The following is a 27,267-nucleotide window of genomic DNA, read 5'->3' on the forward strand; positions in this document are numbered from 1 at the left end:
TTGCATAGGTTACTTGGGCATGAAAAAGTATAAATGTAATTGAATTGATTACTAAAGGAAGTAAGGAAATTAAATATCAAGATAAAGAACAAGAATGATTTCAATGAAAAGAAGCTCAAAATCATCAAGAAAATGATTAATAAAATGCTAGAAAGAGTTAATATCATAAGATATAATTAGCCTTCGACTAAACAATAAGTTAGTAATTATTTATTTCTTATAAGCACAATAACTAGGAAATTTTTACTTTTATTTGCATATTATATTTTTTTTTATTATTAACACCACTAAGCTTTATGCTTAGTGCGTTGCTTTTGCAATGCATAGGTACTGAGGATTTGGCCAGAGAGCCCAACAGACCACAAACTGGGTGATACTTGTATACAGATCTATATTGTGTCTGTGTCACCTCACAGACTATAGTGCATTGGTAGGACATTAGGTCCCATTTTGATATTTTGTACTATTTGTATTTTGTAATTAAACTTTTATTTTCTTACGTATAGTTGAAACTCATATAATATATTTTGGTATTAATGCAAATATTTGTAATTTGAGTTTATAAATGAAAATTTAGTATTTATTTATGATTTATACATGATTATCATGTGAAATGAATGAATGATAAATAGAAGAATTTTTGAGAAATGGTTGAGAAATATTGAGATTATGTTGACATAATGGAGTTTGTGAATGATTGAAAATATATTAAAAGTGTTTTTCACAGGTTCTGAAGAACTGTTTTATCCATTTTTAGCTGGTACTCTGCCGGATTTTCTATAAAAATTTCAGAATCTCATATGAATTTATAATTTCAATAAATGACTTAAATGAGTTAAATTTCACAAATTACACTTCATAACCATGAAGAAATAAATTAAGGAAGGATAAAAATAATTGAGATAAAATATGGTGTTTCAGTACACTGTGTGGCATATCTTGCTCGGCTACACTGTAAATGGGTAAGGGGTGTCACATCGGTACTTAATTAAATTTAAGACTCATTACACATATTTGCTCCCAAGTAACCTATGAAAGACTATAAAGATTGGATACACAGAAGTATACAAGTTAGACATCCGTATGCCCATCATGTATACATCTGTCATGTCAGGCACAAGGCCAGTGGGCAGGCATAAAGCCAGAAATCATATCAGGCACAATGGTCAACAGGCAAGCAGAAAGCCAGAAATCATATCAGTGCATTCTGAGTCTTTTAAAATCATATCAATGCCTAAGTAACCTATAACAGACTATAAGGCTGGATACATGAGAATATTCTATCCTGTATATATCTATCATGTCAGGTACAAGGCCAGCGGGTAGGCTGTTAAAGCCAAAAATACAATTAGACACACTGGCTAATGGGCAAGCATATAACCTATAGAACCATCACATCAAACATTTATTGTCAGTCCATGATTTTCCATGTAGGTAGTACTGCTATCTGTAATCCCTAATTGGTATACCAATCGATCCAACTATATACATAAGTCTATGTATACTTTGAGCAAATTAGTATTATTAAGCACTTATAGTTTTATTATTTCATGCTATGTACTATTAAGGGTTCATAACATATTGTTATTTCACTTCATGTACTATCTATGCTTTATACCATTTTCATGTCATTATAATGAGAACATAGGTCCCAGGCACATATTCATATAACTTATGAATTTATCACTCACATTATTTTATGTCATGTACTATACATATTCGTAGTATTATTATTTTATATATGATGGAAACATAGGTTCCAAGTGTATTTTCATATGACTTATGTGTTTAACAAACCAATTAGGTAATTTACATTCTATGTATCAACTGATTTCATGTCACCTTATAATAGGAAAGTGGGTCCCATATACCTATTTCATGTAATTTAGCATGTACTGACTTATTAGGGATAAGTCCTTATCAAAAATAATTTATTTCAAGAACCTTCCTTTAGGTTTAGTTTTACTGTTTTGATTTTACATATTAAATTGAGCAATTTATGGCCACTGTTTGGCCTCACTTCCTTCATGGAAGTTGTTCTTCTATGTCTTGTCTTTATTTTTCTTTTTGAATCATGTCATTTGGATTTGTATAACTCAGGTTATGGTCAAATAACCATAACTGATTCAGTTACAAATTCTGGTTCCTTTAGCTAGGCAGTTTTGGTATCATATTTTGTTAAATTATTTAGACAGGTTGTAGCAACATTTAGGCCTAGTGTTCTTGATAGGATACGTTGCTCTATGTCTTGTGGTCACTCAAAATTTTTAGTTGCACTTTTTCAAGTTATGTAGACTTACTTATAGCCATATTATTGGCCTAGACTCAAATGTCCTATACTAACATGATTTCCATTTAGGTCAGTAGATTTAACCCATAATTTAAGCTTCTTACATTCATAATTTGATGTAGGCATCAAAAACAAAGTTAAAGCCTTATTTCTTAGGTTTCCAAAACTATATGACACATTTTAATTGAGGTTTTCTAGTGGGAGGTATGCTTAAAAGACTACGCTGGAGTCAATGGTTACTTATGAACATTTACATAATTTATGCACTAATTTGGCCTAGCCAATTGACCTATTTCTCTTGATTTCTAGGTTTTGGTCAAAATACCAATCTTGTAGTTCTATGTCTTATTGAAACTTTGGCAATAGTTTCAGGGAATTTAGAGTTCCATGGACCAAGTTATGGCCTCTTTGCTAAAACTGGTCAAGTAGCCTTTGTCTAGCAATTCTGGACAGTTTTGATTTTGGGCAGTTTTAGTAACCCAAATTGGGCAAGCCATTTGACTTGGTTAATGGAATTTCTGACCTCTAGTGTCTTCACAAAAGTTGTAGTCCTATGCCTAACCTTTCCAATGGTATAAATTACAGGTCATTTGGATATGTCTAGTGGAAGTTGTGGCCAAATGAATGTACACTGTTCACTTGATCAATTTTCTGGGTTCATAATTTGGTAATCCAGATTAGGGCAATTTTTAGGTCACTTTTTTGATAGAATTTGGACATGGTTTCTTCATGGAAAATGATAAATTTTAGGTTTAGTTTTCCCTTCAATTGGCCTCATATCAATTTGGGTCACATAATACACACTATTTTCAACAATTCTCAACCCGCAAGAAAATTTTACACTTCCAATTTCATTCCTCCAACTCCCAAACTACATATTTGCATTCATGGCACTTCTAATATCATCAATCAAATCTCAATTGGTCAAATTTCCAGCAATTTACACAAGTCACCAATAATCAATTCAAAACCCTAATTCAAATGGTCAAGGTCAATAATTCACATTCCATAAATTTTCTAGTACATGTAACTTCAATTACTTATCAATCAATATCACTAATCTCCATTTACATGTAGGAATTAATCACACTCCCATGCTTCTCAAGGCTGCCAAAATTCAGCAATTACATAAGTCTCATCAAACAATCTCAATTTGCCAATTTCAACAATTACACAAAGTCTCCATAATTATCATCAAACTCTAATCCAATTTGTCAACCTCAAACCTTTACATGCAATTAAATTCTCACATATAATTACCTTAATCAATATCACAAATCACCTCTTTCATACATGAATTAATCAAATTCTCAAATTTCCCATGGCTGCCGAAATGAAGAGCTCACCATTCCTCATCATTTTCTTCAATTTTCTTAGCACATCAACTCAAATCAACCTCAATTCAATGTTTAACTAAGAAAGGAAGAGAAATTATGCACTAACCTTTAATTAAGAAATGCCCAAGCTTATAAAACTTCAAAATTTCCCCCTTTTGCTGCCTATATACTTCCCAAGGTGTGAGGACTAACTTTAATGAAGGAATTTGTGAAGATCATGGTGAAAATGGAAGGGTTTAGAGCTTGCATGAAAGAGCTTACATGGAGATTTTGAGAGAATGGACTTCGGCTAGGTTGATGAAATGAGGAAGAAGATGGCACTTAGTGGCTGAATGTTGTCATTTTATACCTTTATATACTCCACTAATAATTTGTTTAATTATTATAATAATTAAATTTTTAAGATTTCAAATAACACCCCTCATTTTTCCTTTAATTACATTACATATATAGCTTCATATTTTCATGTGATTTTCAAAATTATAATGTCACTTATTTTAATGGAAATTTAGGTCAAAAGTCAACTCTAGGTGCCAATTGACCAAAATGCCCCGCTTCGAGTTATAGTCCAACTTTTTCGATAATACTAATTAAATCCCTAATCCTACGGTTCCTTTAATTTCATTTTCATGTGTATAGATTAACTAAATTTTCTTTGAAATTTTTATTGTCATTTTTACCTTAGTAAACCTTTAATTACATCCCAAAAATTATGTCCTATGGTTCCTCACAGGTCTGGGGTCGTCAACTGTCTACACAGTGACTTCCCGGTACGATCACCCATCGCTAGAATGGTAGCTCATTTAACCTAATTGCATTTCATGTCTTTTATTTTTCCTTAATTTTTCTTATATTTTCTTATCATGTATTCCATCATTTTATATCTCCTCACTATCATTTAAGTATCGTTTCAGGTATTCTGACTGTTCGAACAGTTGTTAGTCATCGAAATAATAGAACATACGGACTACCTATGGTGACGGTATTACAATTCTTTCCCTCTAAATAAAATTTTGTCCTCAAAATTTACCCAGTGTAAATAATCAAGGAATCGCTATCTTTTTGTCTCTTTGCTTTTTTGTGCTATAATACTTCACTTTCTCTTTAGTCTGTCTTACTAGTTCTAGCTTTACAATCTTATCCTTATCTCAATTTACTATTAGAAATACGTAGCTCTACACAATAGTCCCAAAATAGTACTGTAATCCACAGCTTACAGCACAAACATTGAGAACATTGCATAGTTATCACGGTATATCCCAATAGATCAGATTTTTCCTATACTTATCCTTTTCGAATATATGACTTTCTGTGGATCGGGATACATACCTTAACCTAAAATAAGTAGAGAAAACATATCTGCATTAGTGCCACCTCAACTCTATTTAAAGGCCCATACATGTGATGCAAACTATTCCTTTCTATCTATCTAGGTTTAGAATCGCCTAAACCTTTGCTCTGATACCACTAAATGTAATACCCCTCACCCGTCTACAGTGTAGCAGAGCAAGGAGTGTCATACCCCTCACCCGTCTATAGTGTAACCAAGCAAGGAGTGCGACATTCGGTGCCGGAGTACCCTATCTTGTCTTACTTTATTATTTTAATAATTTGATCTCGTTATATTTTAATATCAATTATTTTTCCAGAGAGAAACCTGCGGAGTTTCTCCTATTTTATTATCCATTGACATATTTTATTATTCACCTGCTTGAAATTTTCAATAATATTTTACAATAAAAATATTATTCATGCTCATCATATTCATCTCACATTCAATTCTTGTAATTCATATACTCATTTGTACAAATCTATTCATACTCAATTCATATGTAAACATTCTCAAATTACATAAGCAAAATTTTCAAATTTCCTTAATTTACATAATTTACAAAATAATTACATAATTTCATAATTTACATGATCTACAAATTAATTACAATTCCATAATCTATATTTCAACATACAATTCAGAGTTTACATTACAAATAATAACTAATTATAATGTACAAAATACATAATATGATCTATATGGGCCCTATCTACATACATTGCCGAGGAGATGAAAACCTTGAACACTCTGCAGATCAGACTCCAAAATCTATGTTTAGTATTCACTGGGCTTTAACTTTAGTACCTGCGCGAGGAAACAAATCCATCGCGCTAAGCAATACTGCTTAGTGGTGCAATAATATAATAAGAAAATAATGTATACAAATAAAAATAATTGGAGCATATTTTCTATACTCAAGAATTTTACTGCGTTCATATGAAATTTGCCATACAATATATTTTTCGTCAGATATGAATAATCTAAAATTTAAACTCATACTTATATTCTTATGTAAGTCACATTTGTAATGTTATTTAAGTTATAATTCTTCTACTAGTCTTTTTATCACTTCCTTGATAGTTTCTAAGTTGTTTACAATCATTTCGTAATATTTAAAATTTTTAGAACTAATCTAATTTACTTTAGACCCTTCTAAGAAACAAATTTTTGGAGCTAATCTAATTTATTTCAGAACTTCTTACTCATTTATTTGCCTTCTAGCATTTTTAATTGATAATATTCGTAACTTATTTTAACAAATTAGACTGCCTAAGTAACCTATGATAGGCTGACTAAACTGGATAACGGGTCGTTGGAATTGGACACCATGGTGCCTCGGGCCATCATACCATGGGACGCAGAACTTCAATCACGCATGCAGTCAGTATGGCTAAAAAGCCATGATAATACATAATCAGGCATAAAAGCCATGAGTGCGAGCATAAAGCCATGAATGCGGGTATAAAGCCATGAATACAGGCATAAAGCCTTTCGCAGTACTGCTAAAACAATACCCTATTGGCATGCCAATCTATCCAATCTGACACACATGTCTAGGCAATACAAGGGCACATAATATCATTAAATATTGATATATTGTGTTTTATGACTTCATTATTTCATAATAAATTTCAATTATAATTTATATATTCATTTGATCATTTATATGATCACAAATCACATCAATTATCCTTTTATACCATTGTACTCAAAATACTTTTCCTTTCTACAATAATGAGAACTAAATGTCTTATTCATACATTAATATGATTCATTTATTTATTCATTATGTCATTCATATTGATCACAATTCAAAATAATGGTTCACATTTACTATTGTATTCAAAACATTTTTCCTTTCTCATTTATATATTCAAAAATCTACTTATGTAATTATAAATTTTATATTTCAAGTTGAATTACTAACATTTTATGAATTCTATTTGTGATGGGCATATAAGCCCTAATTATCTATTCATATCAATTAAGTGACGTACTTTTCATGTTTCAAGCAATCCATAAACATTTCATGGATTTCAAATTTATGGCCTTAATTTCCCTTTAACAATTTTGACTAGGATACATAGTCCATATTTGTCATGCAATTCTAAGCATTTAAGCTTAGGATTGGTTCTAGATCTTCATCTTAGTTTGCTAATCATTTTGATTACTATTTACCTTACTAGTCAACCAAAATGTTGACTTTTTCATACTTAGTGGATATGTTAATTCTAATTACACCAAGATCCCACACTTTGAGTTTTACATTAGCTAGTATTAATTGCCAATTGCAATTTAAAGTCCCCTAGATGCATTTCTAAATTTTCAGTCTTGATTACCTAAGTTTACTGTTCCATTGGGCAATTTTACAATGGAAATTGGGCTAACTTTTATATATCAAAGTTGTTCCTTATTGTGTCTTCTTTAATTCCCTTTTTGAATCACTCCATTTGGAGTTTTGTAGCTCAAGTTATGGTCATTTTACCATAACTGGCCGGAGTGACCTGTACTCAGAATTTTTGGGTAATTTGATTCTGCCAGATTTGGTGTCCTAACTTAGACTAGCAATTTGAATTGGTTAGGTTTAGAATTTGAGTTTGTATTCTTCATGAAAGTTGTAGGTCTATGTCTCAGTTTTCTACAGGTAAAATTTTAGATCAATTAAACTTTTCTACACTGAGTTATGACCATTTGAACAAACACTGTTCATTTGGTCATTTTCCAAGGATAGCATGTTGGTAACCCAGTTAGGGTAATTTTTAGGTCAATTTGGTTTGGTTTTCTGGGCAGGGTTCCTTCATCAAAGTTGTGCCATTATGTATTGTAAAATGTTTTCCATTAGTTTCATTGCATTTGGAATTTTATAGAAGAAGTTATGGCCATTTTGCCAAAACTGGTAGGGTGAGCTTTAGTCCAGGAAATTCTGGGCAGAATGGTTTTGGTCAGTTTGGTGACCTCACTTGGGCCAGCAATTTCATTTGGTTAGAGGCATTTTTGGCTTGGTGTTCTTAATGAAAGTTGTAGTCCTATATCTAATCTTTCCAATGACATAAAAATCAGGTCATTTGGACTTGTCTAGAGGAAGTTATGGCCAAATGAACATGTACTGTTCATTTGGTCAATTTTCTAGGTTCAGTGTTTCGATTTCTTGATTGGGACAATAAATTGGTCAAGATTTATACGGAATTTGGGCATGGTTTCTCCATGAAAAATGGGGTATTTTGTCCTAGGTTTCATCTCCAATTTGCCTCACAACAATTAGAGCAACACAACTCCAGTTATAGCTCAAAAAATACATTGGACTCAAAGGTTTGAATTTCCTACATAAGAATCAACACTCCCAAGTTCAATTCTCCCAACTCCGAAACTTCATCTAACATATATGGCACTTCTAATGGTCATTAAATCACCTCAACATCATCAAATTCAAGACACACATCAATTTCCCCAAAGTTAGGTCAAAAACCCTAACTCACATTCCTCAATTCATATAAACACATGTCAATCAATTTGTTCATCACAATTACTCATCACATCACTAATCAACACAAATAATTTCATCAAAAACATTAAACCATAACTCTTATCATGGCTGCTGAAATTTAGTAATTTCCTATCCCTATGAATTTCTTTTAATTTCATATCAATCTAATTTAATTTAGCAAGCTTGTCGTGCTTAGAAGAGAAATAAAAATGAATTAGTGCACTAACCTCAAATGGCAAGATTCTAGGTCTTCTAATTCTTTAACTCCTCCTCTTCTTTTTGCCTCTAGTCACTTTAGCTAGGTTAGATATCAAGTTTTTGTGTTTGGAGGTTGGGAAAATATGGAAGATTTTGATGGGAAAATGAAGCTTAAAGATACAACAATGGAGGAACCTCTTCTCTCTCTCTCTCTCTCTCTCTCTCTCTCTCTCTCTCTCTATGGATCAATTTATTTGAAGAAGAAGCTGCTGGTTTCTTTTTTTTTTTTATCTCATTTTAAGTTCTTTTTTATCTCTTTTTATTACTTTGTCAAATGGTGATTGGGTGGGGGCATGTTAATGACATCATGTGATGTCATAATTCTTAATTTTTTTCATTTTTCTGTCCTTTTCTTTTCTACTCATTTCCAATTCAATTTTTAGCAATATTTATTCATATTTTAGATCATGATAATGATTTAATTAATTGGACAAGTCAGCCCAAAATCGTATCTGAAGGCGAAATGACCAAAATGCCCTCCATTTGGCTTATTGAGCCAAAATTGTCTGTACAGATTGAAAATTTTTTCTAAGCATTTTCTTGGCATTCTAATGCCATTGTAACCTCAATGACTCTTCTTTGGAGTCTCAAAAATTATTTTATGAATTTTCTCCTAGGTCTAGGGCTTCTAATTGCGAGAACCGCAACTTCTCACTGGGTTACCCATCTCCAGGGCACCGGCTCATTTAACTTGGTTGTATTTTATTTCTAAAATTTTTTCTAAATTTTTCTTATTAATATTTGAGTTAATTATGATTCCTCACTTTAGTTTAAATATTTTTTATAACGTTCTAGCTGTCCGGATTGACGCTGGTCACCAGAACAATAGAATGTACGAAATTGTTACAGTGAGGGCATTACAACTCTTCCCCTCTAACAAAAATTTTGCCCTCGAAATTTACTCGGTGTAAATAGTCGAGGAGCTGCTACTTCCTTATTTCTTCACCTTACCAGAGAAAATAGATCAGCATTAGTGTCACCTCAACTCTTATGAATGCAATACATGTTATACACACTATTCCTTTCCATCTATCAATGCCTAGGAACGCCTAAACTGTACTCTGATACCAATAAATGTAACACCCCTCACCCATCTATAGTGTAGCCGAGCAAGGCGTGCTACATTCGGTGCTGGAACACCCTATCTTGTCTTATTTTATTATTTTATTAATTTGATCTCATTATATTTTAATATCAATTATTTTTCCAGAGAGAAACCAGCGGAGTTTCCCCTATTTTATTATCAGTTGACGTATTTTACTATTCATCTACTTGAAATTTTCAATAATATTTTATAATAAAAATATTATTCATGCTCATCATATTCATCTCACATTCAATTCTTGTAATTCACATACTCATTTGGACAAATCTATTCATACTCAATTCATATGTAAACATTCTCAAATTGCATAAGCAAAATTTTTAAATTTCCTTAATTTATATAATTTCATAATTTACATGATCTACAAATTAATTACAGTTCCATAATCTATATTTCAACAAATAATTCATAGTTTACATTACAAATAATAACTAATTATAATGTACAAAATACATAATATGATATATATGGCCATATCTACATGCATTGTTGAGGAGGTGATAACCATGAATATTCTGCAGATCAGACTCCAAAATCTCTATTTAGTATTTGCTAGGCTTTAACTTTAGTACTTGCGCGAGGAAACAAACCCATATCGCTAAGCATTGCTGCTTAGTAGTGCAATAATATAACAAGAAAATAATGTGTACAAATAAAAATAATTGGAGCATATTTTCTATACTCAAGAATTTTACTAGGTTCATATGAAATTTGCCATACAATATATTTTTCGTCAGATATGAATAATCTAAAATTTAAACTTATGCTTATATTCTTATGTAAGTCACATTTGTAAGGTTATTTAAGTTATAATTCTTCTACTAGTCTTTTTATCACTTCCTTGATACTTTCTAAGTTGTTTACAATTATTTCGTAATATTTAAAATTTTTAGAACTAATCTAATTTACTTTAGACCCTTCTAAGAAAAAAATTTTTGGAGCTAATCTAATTTATTTCAGAACTTCTTACTTATTTATTTGCCTTCTAGCATTTTTAATTGCTAATATTCATAACTTATTTTAACAAATTAGACTGCCCAAGTAACCTATGACAGGCTGACTAAACTGGATAACGGGTCGTTGGCAGTGGACACCGTGGTGCCTCAGGCCGTCATACCATGGGTGTCACACCCTACTCCTTGTAAGATGTAACATGTTCCCGTAGTACACCTAATGAATTACCGTACTTCACCTACCAGTAACCCATTAAATATACTATAAGGGATTTTAAAACAATTTTCGTTCGTTTTAGAATTGGTGGGTAAATTTTTTTTCAAATATTAAAAACCTTCATTTAAAGTCCAAATATAAATCAAATTTTTGGATATTTAAAATCTCCGCAATTTTTTCAAAAATTTCGGCAGAGTGCCATCTATATTTTGAGAAAACAGTTCTTCAAAACCTGAAAATAAAAACACTCCCAATATATTTCTCAATCACAACTTCATTTGCAACCACCAAACTTCAAATCAACAACAATGGCAACACTTCAAATCAAAATCCAAATTTCAAATCAAGAAGTAATATCTCAAAACATTTCATAACTCATACACATTGCATTTTAAATCATTAATTTACAATCATAAGTTAATTTACAGATGCAAAATCTCAAAAATAATATTATTACAATTTTATCTGTACAACTGCTCAAATTACAGAGATACATATGCATACTATCATATTTACATCAAACTAAACTACCAGGGTATAAACAAATACCCGTACAAAAATTCTTCAATTGTGCTCTTCTCTAATCAGAGCAGCTCTCACTGCTATGTCCTTTTCCTATCTCATGACAAGAAGTTAAAGCTATCGCTGAGTATATAAATACTCAGTGGTGCACAATAAAGCATAAAATGCAAAATATAAAACATTTATGAACAAATCATCATTAAAAAATCTCATAATTGCATTTCACAATTTTTTTTTCTCAAATCACATTTATAACAAATCATAATTTTCAAAGCTTAATATAGCACAACTTGATCAAACAATTTAATAAACATAGTGTTGCCAAACAATAACATAACTCAGGCCATGACACAAAATTTCCGAACATGCCGTGTGTACATCACGACAAGGCAAACACCCCCACTAATCGAAATCAATGAGGGAGGTGGCTAGCTAGCTAATGAGTACTCATCCACACTCACCCTTCAGACTGGGAAGCCAGAGAGGGAGGAAACTGATCAAATATCATACTCATCCCACAAGTGGAGGAGGAACATATTAATATTCTCATGCTAAGTGTGAACTGAAAACAATTTAAATCAAGTTATTCAAACATTTCATATAATTCACAAATCATATTTCATTCCAAACTTTTCATTTATAAAGTAGGCAACACACTATTTTTGAAATAAGATTTTCAAAGCCATAACTAAATTCAAAACCATATTATTCAAATATTTCATACAAATCAATAATTAATTTTCCTTCCAAATTTCCATTGTAGAATAGGCAACACAACATTCTCAAAATTCATAATGAACAAACACATTCACAATGTATAACAAATCAATTTCCATTATGAAAACTATAATTTAAAATTTTTGTGCACAAATACAATCAATTTTCAAAATCAAATTTCCATTAAGAAGTGGCAACACCATAGTTCTCAAAACCCATAATTAACACAATGCATACAAATCAAGTTTTCAGTGGGAAAACAATAATTTAAAGTTGTTATGCACAAACCTGGACTTAATCGCCTCTAGGCCTTCCGGGTTTTTTTCAGCTGAAACACAAAATTTATAGTGTTTCAGTACCTTATTTCACAGTACATCCAATAATTAATTCATAAATACTTAATTCTAGCCCAAATATGCTTAAACTAACATTCTTGGAAATTTTCATTTTGGAGTTACTATTCATGGTAATATTTAAGTCAATTTGTTGACTTTCTAAGGCTTAATAGGTATGGGAACTTCAACTTCACCCACATACCACATTTTGGTTACCAAACTTGTTGGTTTTGGTCATTTTCTCAAATTCTAAGTCTTTTAGGCAAATTTGCAATTTTTCAGCTTCTGTGTCCTAAGTTGCACTGTTCCATTGGTCACTTTATTGTTAGAATTTGCAAAACTTTCTTCATAGGAAATGTTCCCTATTGTCTTAAGTTTATTCTCCTTTTTGAATCACTCCAATTGGAGTTTTTTAGCTCAAGTTATAGCTATTTGAACCATGGCTGCCGAATTGGACTCAACTCAGAATTCTAGGCAATTTTTGGTTCTAGGTTAATGGCATAATTTGGGTTTGTGTTCTTCATGAAAGTTTTAGGTCTATATCTCATCTAACCACTGGAAAAAGTTCAGGTCATTTTGACTTGCCTAGCTCAAGTTATGACCAAATGAACAAACACTGTTCATTTGGTCAGTTTGTACAGGGACAGACTGTGATTTTCCAAGTTTGGTCAATTTGTTCACTAGGTTTTGGTCACTTTTTGGGCATGCTTCCTAAATGAAAATTGTGTCATTTAGTACCTATTTTCATTCTCAATTGGTCTCATACCAATTGGACCTATAAAATTTCATTTTTGGTCCTTTAAAGTTGACTTGGTCATGCTGTTAGCAGCATGACCACACTCAATCTGAATTTAGCCTTAACTCCAACCATTCCAACACACTCCATTTGGTCACAAATGACCATTTCTCACTTCACATTATGTCAAAGACATCATTTACAAGTTTCTCACATTTTTGTCTCTAAACCCTAATGTCCAAAACCCTAATTCACATATTGGTTACATTTAATTAATTCAAAGCATACCAATACCATTTCTCACTCATTCAAGTTTACATACACTTTTAATTCAATCAAATTCATGCATTCCCATCTCAAACCCTAGCTGCCCACAATTTCCATATAGTCCTCCAACCCTTGTTTTCATTTGATTTTATGTACATTTCTAAGTTCCTTAAGCTAAAATCACAAAGATTAAACTAAAAGTTTCAAGTTTGAATCACTAACCTTAGTGCATAATTTTCTTTCTTCCTTTCTTCAAATTTTTCTTCTTTCTTTTCCTTAAATCTTCTTTTCTAGTTGCCCAAACAAAGTCTAGTTATGGTAGGACAATTTTCTATGGTGGGATTTTGGTTCTTCAAGCTCAAAAATGAGCTTTAATGGAGTTTTGGTGAGGGAGCATTGGGAGAGGGAAGGGAGGCGACAACCTTGGATGAGGAAGAAGGCTTTTAGTTTTTTTCTTCTTTTCTTTTCTTTATATCTTTATCTTATGGAAGACCAAAAATTTCAATTAAATAAAATTTTAATTAAAATACTTATGGCATCATGCATGATGTCATCTCTCTACACCTTTTTCTTTTTCTCTTTTTTTTATTTATTTTTCTATTAGTTCTTTAATTTAATTATCAACTCCAAAATTTTCTTTTCTCCGATTTTATTTGAAAGTCAGGTCAGGAGTCAGCTCTCGGGGTTATGGTCACCGGGATTAGGGTAATTTTTAGGTCAACTTGGTTTGGTTTGCTGGGCAGGGTTCCTTTATCAAAGTTGTGACATCATGTCTTATAAAACGTTTTCCATTGGTTTCATTGTATTTGGATTTTTATAGACCAAGTTATGGCCATTTTACCAAAACTGGTCGGGTGAGCTGTAGTCCAGGAAATTTTGGACAGAATGGTTTTGGTCAGTTTGATGACCTCACTTGGGCCAGCAATTTCATTTGGTTAGAGGCATTTTTGGGCTTGGTGTTCTGAAAGAAAGTTGTAGTCCTATGTCTAATCTTTCCAATGACATAAAAATCAAGTCATTTAGACCTATCTAGAGGAAATTATGGCCAAATGAACATCATTTGGTCAATTTTTTGGGTTCAGTGTTTGGATTTCCGGATTGGGATAGTAAATTGGTCAAGATTTGTACAGAATTTAGGCATGGTTTCTTCATGAAAAATGGGGTATTTTGTCCTAGGTTTCATTTCCAATTTGCCTCACACCAATTGGACCAACATAACTCTAGTTATAGCTCAAACAATACATTAGACTCAAAGGTCTGAATTTCCTGCATAAGAATCAATACTCCCAAGTTCAATTCTCCCAACTCCACAAACTTCATTTGACATATATGGCACTTCTAATGGTCATTAAATCATCTCAACATCATCAAATTCAAAACACACTTCAATTTCTCCAAAGTTAGGTCAAAAACCCTAACTCACATTCCTCAATTCATATAAACACATGTCAATCAATTTGTTCATCACAATTACTCATCAATATCACTAATCAACACAAATAATTTCATCAAAACCATCAAACCACAACTCTTATCATGGCTGTCGAAATTTAGTAATTTCCTATCCCTATGAATTTCTTTTAATTTCATATCAATCTAACTTAATTTAGCAAGCTTGTTCTGCTTAGAAGAGAAATAAAAATAAATTTGTGCACTAACCTCAAATGGCAAGATTCTAGGTTTTTTAATTCTTCAACTCCTCCTCTTCTTTTTGCCTCTAGTCACTTTAGCTAGGTTAGATATTAAGTTTTTGTGTTTGGAGGTTGGGAAAATATGGAAGATTTTGATGGGAAAATTAAGCTTAAAGATACATCAATGGAGGAATCTCTTCTCTCTCTCTCTCTCTCTCTCTCTCTCTCTCTCTATGGATCTGTTTATTTGAAGAAGTAGCTTCTGGTTTCTTTTGTTTTTTTTTTATCTCATTTTATGTTCATTTTTCTCTCTTTTTACTAGTTTGTCAAATGGTGATTGAGTGGGGGCATGTTAATGGCATCATGTGATATCATAATTCCTAATTTCTTTCATTTTTCTTTTCTTTTCTTTTCTACTCATTTCCAATTAAATTTCTTGCAATATTTATTCATATTTTAGATCATAATAATGATTTACTTAACTAGACAAGCTGGCCCAAAATCGTTTCTGAAGGCGAAATACCAAAATGCCATCCGTTTGGCTTATTGAGCCAAAATCGTCTGTACCGATTGAAAATTTTTTCTAAGCATTTTCTTGGAATTTTAATGCCATTGTAACCTTAATGACTCTTCTCTGGAGTCCCAAAAATTATTTTATAAATTTTCTCCCAAGTCTAGAGCTTCTAGTTGCGAGAACCATAATTTCCCACTAGGTTACCCATCTCTAGGGCACCGGCTCATTTAACTTGATTGTATTTTATTTCTAAAATTTTTCATAAATTTTTATTATTAATATTTGAGTTAATTATGGTTCCTCACTTTAGTTTAAATATTTTTCCAGACGTTCTAGTTGTCCAGACCGACTCTGGTCACCGGAACAGTAGAATGTACAGAATTGTTATAGCGAGCGTGTTATAAGGAGTGCACATTTGGTGCCGGAGTACCCTATCTTATCTTATCATGTACATTATTAATTTAATGTCCATTTATTTTTATTATCCCATGTATAATTTTTTTTTTATCACATGTCATTTCTATGAAAACTCAGACAGAGTCTCCTCTGTTTTATTAGTGCACGACGAGTTTCACTATTTACCTGTTAAAATTTTCATATCATAAATTCAATCTATATCAATTTACCTCATGTCATATCCATCTCATTAGTTTCCATGTATCACATCATATCATCAATTCATATCATGTAACACCCTCACTGTAGCAATTCCGCACATTCTACTGTTCCGATGATCGGTGTCGGTCTGGACAGCTAGAACACCTGAAAAAATATTTAGACTAGAGTGAGGAGTTATAAATAATTCAAATGAGTGTAAGAAAAATTAAGGAAAAATTTTAGAAATAAAATACAACTAAGTTAAATGAGCCAGTGCCCTAGCAATGGGTAACCCAATGGGATGTTACGGTCTTCGCAACTAGAAGCCCTAGACCAAGGAGAAAATTCATGAAATAATTATTGACACTCTAGAGAAGAGTCATTGAGGTTTCTATGGCATTAGAATGCCAAGAAAAGGCTTAGAAAAATTTTTCAATCAGTACAGACAATTTAAGTATGTTAAGCCAAACGGAGGGCATTTTGGCCATTTTGTCTTCAGAGATGATTCTTGGCCAACTTGTCCAGTTACGTAAATAATCATTATGATCCAAAATATGAATAAATATTGCTAAAAATTAAATTGGAAATGAGTAGAAAAGAAAAGGAAAGAAAAATGAAAGAAAATGCTAATTATGAGATCATATGATGTCATTTAAATTTCCTCCACCAATCACAATTTGTTAAACTCATTAAAAGGGATAAGGAAGAAAAAAACTTGACAAAATAATTCTACTTCTTCCTCACCAAATCAGACGTTTCCCTCACCCATAACCCATTCCTCCATGGAAGCTTAAAGCAAGCTTGATTCAACCCACCAACTCACCTTGAAACCACAACCTTGCTTCACAAAAAATTAATCTTGCAACTTGAACAACCTCTAGGTAGCAAAAAGAGAAAGGAAAAAGGAAGTTTTGGAGACTTGGAATAGTTAGCAATTGAGGTTAGTGCCTATACTCACTTTCATATCTTTTAATCTTTGTTAGGAAAACAAGTTAAATGAGAATTTGTTATAAAATTGAACAAACAATTGTATTGAAGTGTGTATGAAAATTTGCAGCCATGGGAGAAGGATGAGATTTGTTGATTTGTATGACTTGAATTGTTTAGAAGTGGTTTGTGATGAGATAACTTGAGTTATATGTTGAACTATGTGTGTTGGATGTGTTAGATGACATGAAAAGCATGAAATGGACACTTGGGAATTAGGGTTTGTGAAAAAATTGGAGTTTTGTTTATGAAATGGTATATTAATCTTGTAATGGTCGATTAGTGACTATTTGAATGTGTGTGAGGAGGAATTGAAGTGAGTAAGGATAATGGAGTTGAGTTTAGGCATGCTGCCCTTGGTGACTTGCAGGACTGGTTGTGAGTCCAGTAGGTTTGGGCAGCCATAAATGGAGTTGTATAGGTTTAATTGGTGCAAGGCTAATTGGATATGAAACTAGACACATAATGGCATAACTTTGGTGGAGAAACCCTACCATGAAAACCAAACCAAGTTGACCTAAAAATTGCTCTAATCCGGGTGACTTGCATTCTACCTGTGCAAAATTACCAAATAAACAGTGTTTATTCATTTAGTCATAACTCAGTATAGAAAGGTCCATTTGACCAAAATTTTACCAACAAAAATTTGAGAAATAGTCCTACAACTTTTATGAGGAACACAAATCCAAATTCTGACCATAACCTAGTCAAATTGCCAACCAAACTATGGTCACCAAATCTGGCAGAACCAAATTGCCCAAAAATTGCAGTGCAGTCAATCGGCGATTATGGTAAAATGACCATAACTTGAGCTACAAAACTCTAAATGGAGTGATTCAAAAAAATAAATGTATCTAGACACAATAAGGAACAACTTTCATGAAGACAATTTTGAGAAATTCCTATTGTACAAATGACCAATGGAACAGTGAACTTAATGCTTGAAATCTGAAAATTGTGAATAACTAACACTAAGCTTTGAAATGGTATTGGCAACCAATACCAATAACTTTAGAAAGCAAAATGTGGCATCTTGGTGAATTTAGGTCCAATAAATTTATTATGTATAAAAAAGTCAATAATTTAAGTGAATAGTAAGGTGAATAGTAATACAAAGACACAAAGTGTAAGAACTAAATTGGTAGAGAAAATTAAGGCATGAAATTTGGAATCCATGAAATGTTCATGGATTACTTGGAATAGGTAATTGAGATTTATACTCCCAACACCAATGAAATTCATAATATATTAGCAAAACAACTTGAAGTTTGAAATGTTCTTTACATGAATGGATTGTTGAATGTATAAATGAGATAAAAGTGCCATTTGGGATTTAAGTTCCCATCAAGAGAGAAAGGAAAAATGTTTTGAATACAATGGTACATGCGAACTATTGTTTAGAATTGTGATCATATAAATGATCAAATGAATGTATAAATTATAATTGAAATTTATCATGAAATAATGAAGTCATAAAACACAATATATTAAAATTTAATGATATTATGTGCCCTTATATTGCCTAGACATGTGTGTCAGATTGGATAGTTTGGCATGCCAATAGGGTATTGTTTTAGCAGTACTGCGAAAGGCTTTATGCCTGTATTTATGACTTTATGCCCATATTCATGGCTTTTATGCCCGTATTCATGGCTTTTATGCTCGATTATGTGTTATCATGGCTTTTTAGCCTTATTGACTGCATACGTGGTTGACGTTCTGCGTCCCATGGTATGACAGGCCGAGGCACTGCGGTGTTTAGTGCCAACGACCCATTATCCAGTTTAGTCAATCTATCATAGGTTACTTGGGCAGTCTAATTTATTAAAATAAGTTACGAATATTAGCAATTAAAAATGCTAGAAAGCAAATAAATGAGTATGAAGTTCTGAAATAAATTAGATTAGCACCAAAAATTTGTTTCTTAGAATGGTCTGAAGTAAATGAAATTAGTTTAAAAAAAAATTTAAATATTACGAAATGATTGTAAGCAACTTAGAAAGTATCAAGGAAGTGATAAAAAGACTAGTAGGAGAATTATAACTTAATAACATTACAAATGTGGCATACATAAGAATATAAGTATAAGTTTAAATTTTAGATTAATCGTTTCTGGTACATCGTTAATGCAAATTTCTGAACTAAGCACCTCTAAAAGAAGAACATGGCAGGATAGAGGATAGTTAATATTAGAAACTAAATTAATTATAAATCTAAATTATTCAAACTATGGTTTATTTCTACCTTCATTTTTATATTATTTTCTTGCTATATTATTGCACCACTAAGTAGCAATGCTTAGCGCGATGGATTTGTTTCCTCGCGTAGGTATCAAAGTTAAAGCCCAGCGAATACCAAACAGAGATTTTGGAGTTCTGATTTGCAGAGTGTCAAAGGTTATCACCTCTTCAGTAAAGCATGTAGATAGGGCTCACATTAAGCATATCATGTATTTTGTGTATGTTATTTATTTCTTATATTGTAATGTAAATTAGCAAATTGTAATTAATTTGTATATCGTATAAATTAAGGATTTATGTAATTATTGCAAATCATGTAAATTAATGCAAATTTGAGAATTTTGCTATAAGAATGGAGCATGAATGAATTTGTACCAATGAGTGTAGATTTGAATTAAATAATGATTTTTGAAATAATGATATGAGTATGGATGAGATTATTATTGGAAAATATTGTTGAATTTTCAAACAGGTGAATAGTAAAACATGTCAAACGATAATAAAATAGAAGAAACTCTGTTAGTTTCTCCATCGAAAAATAATTAATATTAAAAGATAATAACTTGAAAATGATTAAAGGAATAAAGTAAGACAAGATAGGGTGCTCCGACACCAAATATAGCACGCTTTACTCGGCTACACAGTAGTCGGGTGAGGGGTGTTATATTTATTGGTATCAGAGCGCGGTTTAGGCGTTTCTGGACCTAGATAGACTGCATTTCATGCATTGCATTCATAAGAGTCAAGGTGACACTATTGCATATTTGTATTTCCCATTTATTTTAGGTTAAGGTATGGAATAAGAGAGTGAAGAGACAATAAGATAGCGAATGGAGATGAGAAGGAGGCTGTATTTAAGATGAAAAAGGATGAGTACAGAACTGTTTGAGGATAGGATTAAGACTAAGGAGAAAGTGAAGTATGATAACACGAAAAGGTGTAGAAGTAAGGAGGTAGCAGTTCGACGATTGCTTATGTCAGGTAAATTTCAAGGATGAAATTTTTGTTGGAGAAGAAGAATTATAACACCCTCACTGTAGCAATTCCGCACATTCTACTGTTTCGATGAACAATGTCAATCTGGATAGCTAGAACGCCTGAAAAAATATTTAGACTAGAGTGAGGAGTCATAAATAACTCAAATGAGAGTAAGAAAAATTAAGAAAAAATTTTAGAAATAAAATACAACTAAGTTAAATGAGCCAGTGCCCTAGTGAAGGGTAACCTAGTGGGATGTTGCGGTCTTCACAACTAGAAGCCCTCGACCTGGGAGAAAATTCATGAAATAATTATTGAGACTCCAGAGAAGAGTCATTGAGGTTTCTATAGCATTAGAATGCCAAGAAAAGGCTTAGGAAAAGTTTTCAATTGGTACAGACAATTTTAGTATGTTAAGCCAAACGGAGGGCATTTTGGTCATTTCGTCTTCAGAGATGATTTTTGGCCAACTTGTCCAGTTAAGTAAATAATTATTATGATATAAAATATGAATAAATATTGCTAAAAATTGAATTGGAAATGAGTTGAAAAGAAAAGGAAAGAAAAATAAAAGAAAATGCTAATTATGACATCATATGATGTCATTTAAATTTCCTTCACCAATCACAATTTATTAAACTCATTAAAAGGGATAAGGAAGACCAAAACTTGAAAAAATAATTCTACTTCTTCCTCACCAAATCAGACGTTTCCCTCACCTATAACCCATTCCTCCATGGAAGCTTAAAGCAAGCTTGATTCAACCCACCAACTCACCTTGAAACCATAACCTTACTTCACAAAAAATTGATCTTGCAACTTGAACAACCTCTAGGCAGCAAAAAGAGAAAGGAAAAAGGAAGTTTTGGAGACTTGGAATAGTTAGCAATTGAGGTTAGTGCCTATACTCACTTTCATATCTTTTAATCTTTGTTAAGAAGACAAGTTAAATGAGAATATGTTGTAAAATTAAACAAACAATTATATTGAAGTGTGTATGAAAATTTGCAGCCATGGGAGAAGATGAGATTTGTTGATTTGTATGACTTGAATTGTTTAGAAGTGGTTTGTGATGAGATAACTTGAGTTAGATGTTGAACTATGTGTGTTGGATGTGTTAGATGACATGAAAAGCATGAAATGGACACTTGGGAATTAGGGTTTATGAAAAAATTGGAGTTTTATTTATGAAATGGTATATTAACCTTGTAATGGTCAATTAGTGACCATTTGAATGTGTGTGAGGAGGAACTGAAGTGAGTAAGGATAATGGAGTTGAGTTTAGGCATGCTACCCTTGGTGACCTGCAGGACTGGCTATGAGTCTAGCATGTTTGGGCAGCCATAAATGGAGTTGTGTAGGTTCAATTGGTGCAAGGCCAATTGGACATGAAACTAAACACATAATGGCATAACTTTGGTGGAGAAACCCTGCCCAGAAAACCAAACCAAGTTAACCTAAAAGTTGCCCTAATCTGGGTGACTTGCATTCTGCCCATGCAAAATTACAAAATAAACAGTGTTTATTCATTTGGTCATAAATCAGTTTTGAAAGGTCCAATTGACCTGAACTTTTTCCAGCAGAAAGCTGAGACATAGTCCTACAACTTTTATGAAGAACACAAATCCAAATTCTGACCATAACCTAGTCAAATTTCCAATCAAACTATGGTCACCAAATCTGGTAGAACCAAATTGCACAGAAATTCTAAGTACAGGTCAATCCGGCAAGTTATGGTAAAATAACCATAACTTGAGCTACAAAACTCCAAATGGAGTGATTCAAAAAAAGAAATGTATCTAGAAACAATAAGGAACAACTTTCATGAAGGCAATTTTGCTAAATTCCTACTGTACAAATGACTAATGGAACAGTGAACTTAGTGCTTGAAATCTGAAAATTGTGAATAACTAACACTAAGCTTTGAAATGATATTGACAACCAACACCAACAACTTTAGAATGAAAAATGTGATATCTTGGTGAATTTAGGTTCAATAAATTTATTATGTGTGAAAAAGTCAACAATTTAAGTGAATAGTAAGGTGAATAATAATACAAAGACACAAAGTATAAGAACTAAATTGGTAGAGGAAATTAAGGCATGAAATTTGCAATCCATGAAATGTTCATGGATTACTTGGAATAGGTAATTGAGATTTATACTCCCAACACTAGTGAAATTCATAATATATTAGCAAAACAACTTGAAGTATGAAATGTTCTTTACATGAATGGATTGTTGAATGTATAAATGAGATAAAAGTGCCATTTGGGATTTAAGTTCCCATTAAGAGAGAAAGGAAAAATATTTTGAATACAATGGTACATGCAAACCATTGTTTAGAATTGTGATCATATAAATGATCAAATGAATGTATAAATTATAATTGAAATTTATCATGAAATAATGAAGTCATAAAACACAATATATTAATATTTAATGCCCTTGTATTGTCTAGACATGTGTGTCAGATTGGATAGTTTGGCATGCCAATGGGGTATTGTTTTAGCAGTACTGCAAAAGGCTTTATGCCTGTATTTATGGCTTTATGCCCATATTCATGGCTTTTATGCCCGTATTCATGGCTTTTATGCCCGATTATGTGTTATCATGGCTTTTTAGCTATACTGACTTCATACGTGGTTGACGTTCTACGTCCCATGGTATGATGGCCCGAGGCACTGCAGTGTCCAGTGCCAACGACCAGTTATCCAGTTTAGTCATCTTGTCATAGGTTACTTGGGCAGTCTAATTTATTAAAATAAGTTACGAATATTAGCAATTAAAAATGATAGAAAGCAAATAAATGAGTATGAAGTTCTGAAATAAATTAGATTAGCACCAAAAATTTATTTCTTAGAATGGTCTGAAGTAAATGAAATTAGTTCTAAAAAAAATTTTAAATATTATGAAATGATTGTAAACAACTTAGAAAGTATCAAGGAAGTGATAAAATGACTAGTAGGAGAATTATAACTTAATAAGATTACAAATGTGACATACATAAGAATATAAGTATAAGTTTAAATTTTAGATTAATCGTATCTGGTACATTATTAATGCAAATTTTTGAACTAAGCACCTCCAAAAAAAGAACATGGCAGCAATGATTAGCGTGATGGATTTGTTTCCTCGCGCAGGTACTAAAGTTAAAGTCCAGCGAATACTAAACAGAGATTTTGGAGTTCTGATCTGCAGAGTGTCAAAGGTTGTCACCTCTTTAGTAATGCATGTAGATAGGGCTCACATTAAGCATATCATGTATTTGTGTATGTTTTTTATTTCTTATATTGTAATGTAAAATAGCAAATTGTAATTAATTTGTATATCGTGTAAATTAAGGATTTATGTAATTATTGCAAATCATGTAAATTAATATAAATTTGAGAATTTCGCTATAAGAATGGAGCATGAATGAATTTGTACCAATGAGTATAGATTTGAATTAAATAATGATTTTTGAAATGATGATATGAGTATGGATGAGATTATTATTGGAAAATATTGTTGAATTTCCAAACAGGTGAATAGTAAAACACGTCAAACGATAATAAAATAGGGAAAACTCTGTTAATTTCTCCATCGAAAAATAATTGATATTAAAAGATAATAACTTGAAAATGATTAAAGAAATAAAGTAAGATAAGATAGGGTGCTCCGATACCGAATGTAGCACGCTTTGCTCGGCTACACAGTAGTCGGGTGAGGGGTGTTATATATCATATGTCATATAATCAATTCATGTAAAACACATTTACTTTTATTAATATAATTCATATACGATAATTTACAATTTAAATTACATTCTCAAAATGAATTACATCTTTGACTTATGTACAAAAATCAAAAATACAAAATCTAATTACACATGGGCCTACCAAAAATACTCTAGTAAGGTGACTCCCACATTAGTGCAGATCTGCTCAGAATCTCTATCTGGACTCTGCTGGTCAATCTCTCCAATACCTATCTGAGGGAACAGTCCATCACGCTAAGCATATTGCTTAGTGGTGTATAATTTAAAATAAAAATAACTGAATAATCAAGGATAATTATTTCATGTATAATTTCATATAGAGATTCATATTTCATGAACTATAAGTCAATTACATGTTCACTGAACTTTAGAAGCAATTAAACTTGTCGGGATCCTTTCTAATTTATTCCATTTTCAGTCTTTTTAATTTCATATCAGTGGTCTCTTCATGTAATTATTTAATTTTTAAAGCTTATTACTTATGAGTCATTTCATAACTTTAGCTGCTCTAGAGGAACATTTTAATTTACCAGGATCTCTTCATATAATCAATTGATTTATACAGCCTATTACTCATATCTGTAATCTTTTTGGTACTTAATTAAATTTAAGACTCATTACTCATATTTGCGCCCAAGTAACCTATGACAGACTATAATGACTGGATACACGGAAGTATACAAGTTAGACATCCGTATGCCTATCATGTATACATCTGTCATGTCAGGCATAAGGCCAACGGGTAGGCATAAATCTAGAAATCATATCAGGCACAATGGCCAATGGGCAGGCATAAAGCCAGAAATCATATTAGTGCATTATCAGTCTTTTAAAATCATATCAATGCCCAAGTAACCTATAACAGATTATAAGGCTAGATATATGGGACTATTCTATCCTGTATGCATCCGTCATGTCAGGCACAAGGCCAATGGGAGGCTATTCAAGCCAGAAATACAATTAGGCACAATGGCCAACGGGCAGGCATATAGCCTGTAAAACAATCACATCAAACATATATTGTCAGTCCATGATTTTCCATGTAAGTAGTACTGCTATCTGTAATCCCTAATTGGTATACCAATCGATCCAACTATATATATAAGTCTAGGTATACTTTGGGCAAATTAGTATTATTAAGCACTTATAGTTTTATTATTTCATGCTATGTATTATTAAGGATTCATAACATATTGTTATTTCACTTCGTATAATATCTATGCTTTATACCATTTTCATGTCATTATAATGGGAACATAGGTCCCAAGTACATATTCATATAACTTATGTATTTATCACTCTCATTATTTTATGTTATGTACTATTCATATTTATAGTATTGTGATTTCATATATGATGGAAACATAGGTTCCAAGTGTATTTTCATGTGACTTATGTATTTGACAAACCATTTATGTAATTTATATTTTATGTATCAACTGATTTCATGTTACCTTGTACTAGGAAGTGGGTCCCATATACCTATTTCATGTAATTTAGCATGTAGTGACTTATTAGGGATAAGTCTGTGACACCCTTTACCCATTTACAGTGTACCCGAGCAAGTTATGTCACTCAGTGTGCCGGAGCACCAATTCATGTTTCTATTACAATTTATCCCTTTTAATTCATGTATTTTCAATTTTTGATAAATCTAAATTTTTTCGCAAATTTTATAGAAAATCCGGCAGAGTGCCGGCTATAAATTGGAAAAACAGTTCTTCTGAACCTGTTTAAAAACACTTCCAATATAATTTCCAAATCCAAACTCCATTATACACATTTCAAATCAATCTCAAAATCTCAATCTCAAATCACAACACTATTTTCAGAAATATTTCTTTTCACTTCATTACTAGAAGCACATTCATAAATATTTCTCAACATAATATACAAAAAATTTCAATAATATGAAATTTCATATATTTACATCATCAATAATTTCAAGAGTTTATAGTTACAATCCCAAAACTAATACAAAATACAAAATACAAAATACTATCCAAAATCCTAATGTCCTACCATATGCATTGCAGAGGTGAGGTGACTCTGGACTCCGGATGCAGCTCTGAAGGCTCACCCTGTCTGATGTCTGCTGGGCTCCCCAGCTAGGTCTCCAGTACCTGCGCGTGGCAAAAGCGACGCGCTAAGCAATTTTGCTTAGTGGTAACAATATAAAATAAAATAAAAATAAGTATGCATAATGTATGTTTATATTTTTTTAGTAGACTTAATTTCTGATATTATTTGCAGTATTATTCAATTAAAATTTGGTAAGATTTATTTTTATTGCCCGAGTAACCTATATTAGTCGACTGGACTAGATAAACGAGTAAACTGGCACTGGGTACTAAGTACCTCGGACCATCACACCATCGGTCACATTGTGTCTCCCGGTATGCAACAGAATAGCTAAGAAGCTGTAATAATTGTCAGGGTTAAAACCCAAGTATATCAACTCAAATAACATAGCCAAAGGCTTTTATGTCACAGAATGGCATGAAGCCATATGCAGTACTGCTAACAAAACCCCATTGGCATGCCAACCTATCCAAACCAATCTTACTAGGTATACTAGGACATTTTACACTTTTAAGTTTCATAATTTTTGAAATTTAAGTTTTAGTGTTACTATTCCATTCATTGGTCAACAAAAATGTTGACTTTTGCATAGGCAATAGGTACATTGGTTCTAATACTCCCAATATACCACATTTTGCATTCTAAATTTGTTGGTATTGATTGCCAATACCATTTCCAAACTTAACATAAATTGGACAAAATTTTCAGTTTTCAAGCTTTAGATTTACTGTTCCATTAGTCATTTTTGCAGTGTGAATTTGGCAAAATGATCAACATGAAAGTTGTTCCTTATTTTGTCAAGTTGCATTTCCTTTTTTGAATCACTCCATTTGGAGTTTTGTAGCTCAAGTTATGGCCCAAAAACCACAACTGGCTGGATTAAAAATTTGTCCAGAATTTCTGGACTGACCAAATCTACAATAC

This window comes from Hevea brasiliensis, chromosome 8, assembly GCF_030052815.1.
Source record: "Hevea brasiliensis isolate MT/VB/25A 57/8 chromosome 8, ASM3005281v1, whole genome shotgun sequence".
Lineage (NCBI taxonomy): Eukaryota > Viridiplantae > Streptophyta > Magnoliopsida > Malpighiales > Euphorbiaceae > Hevea > Hevea brasiliensis.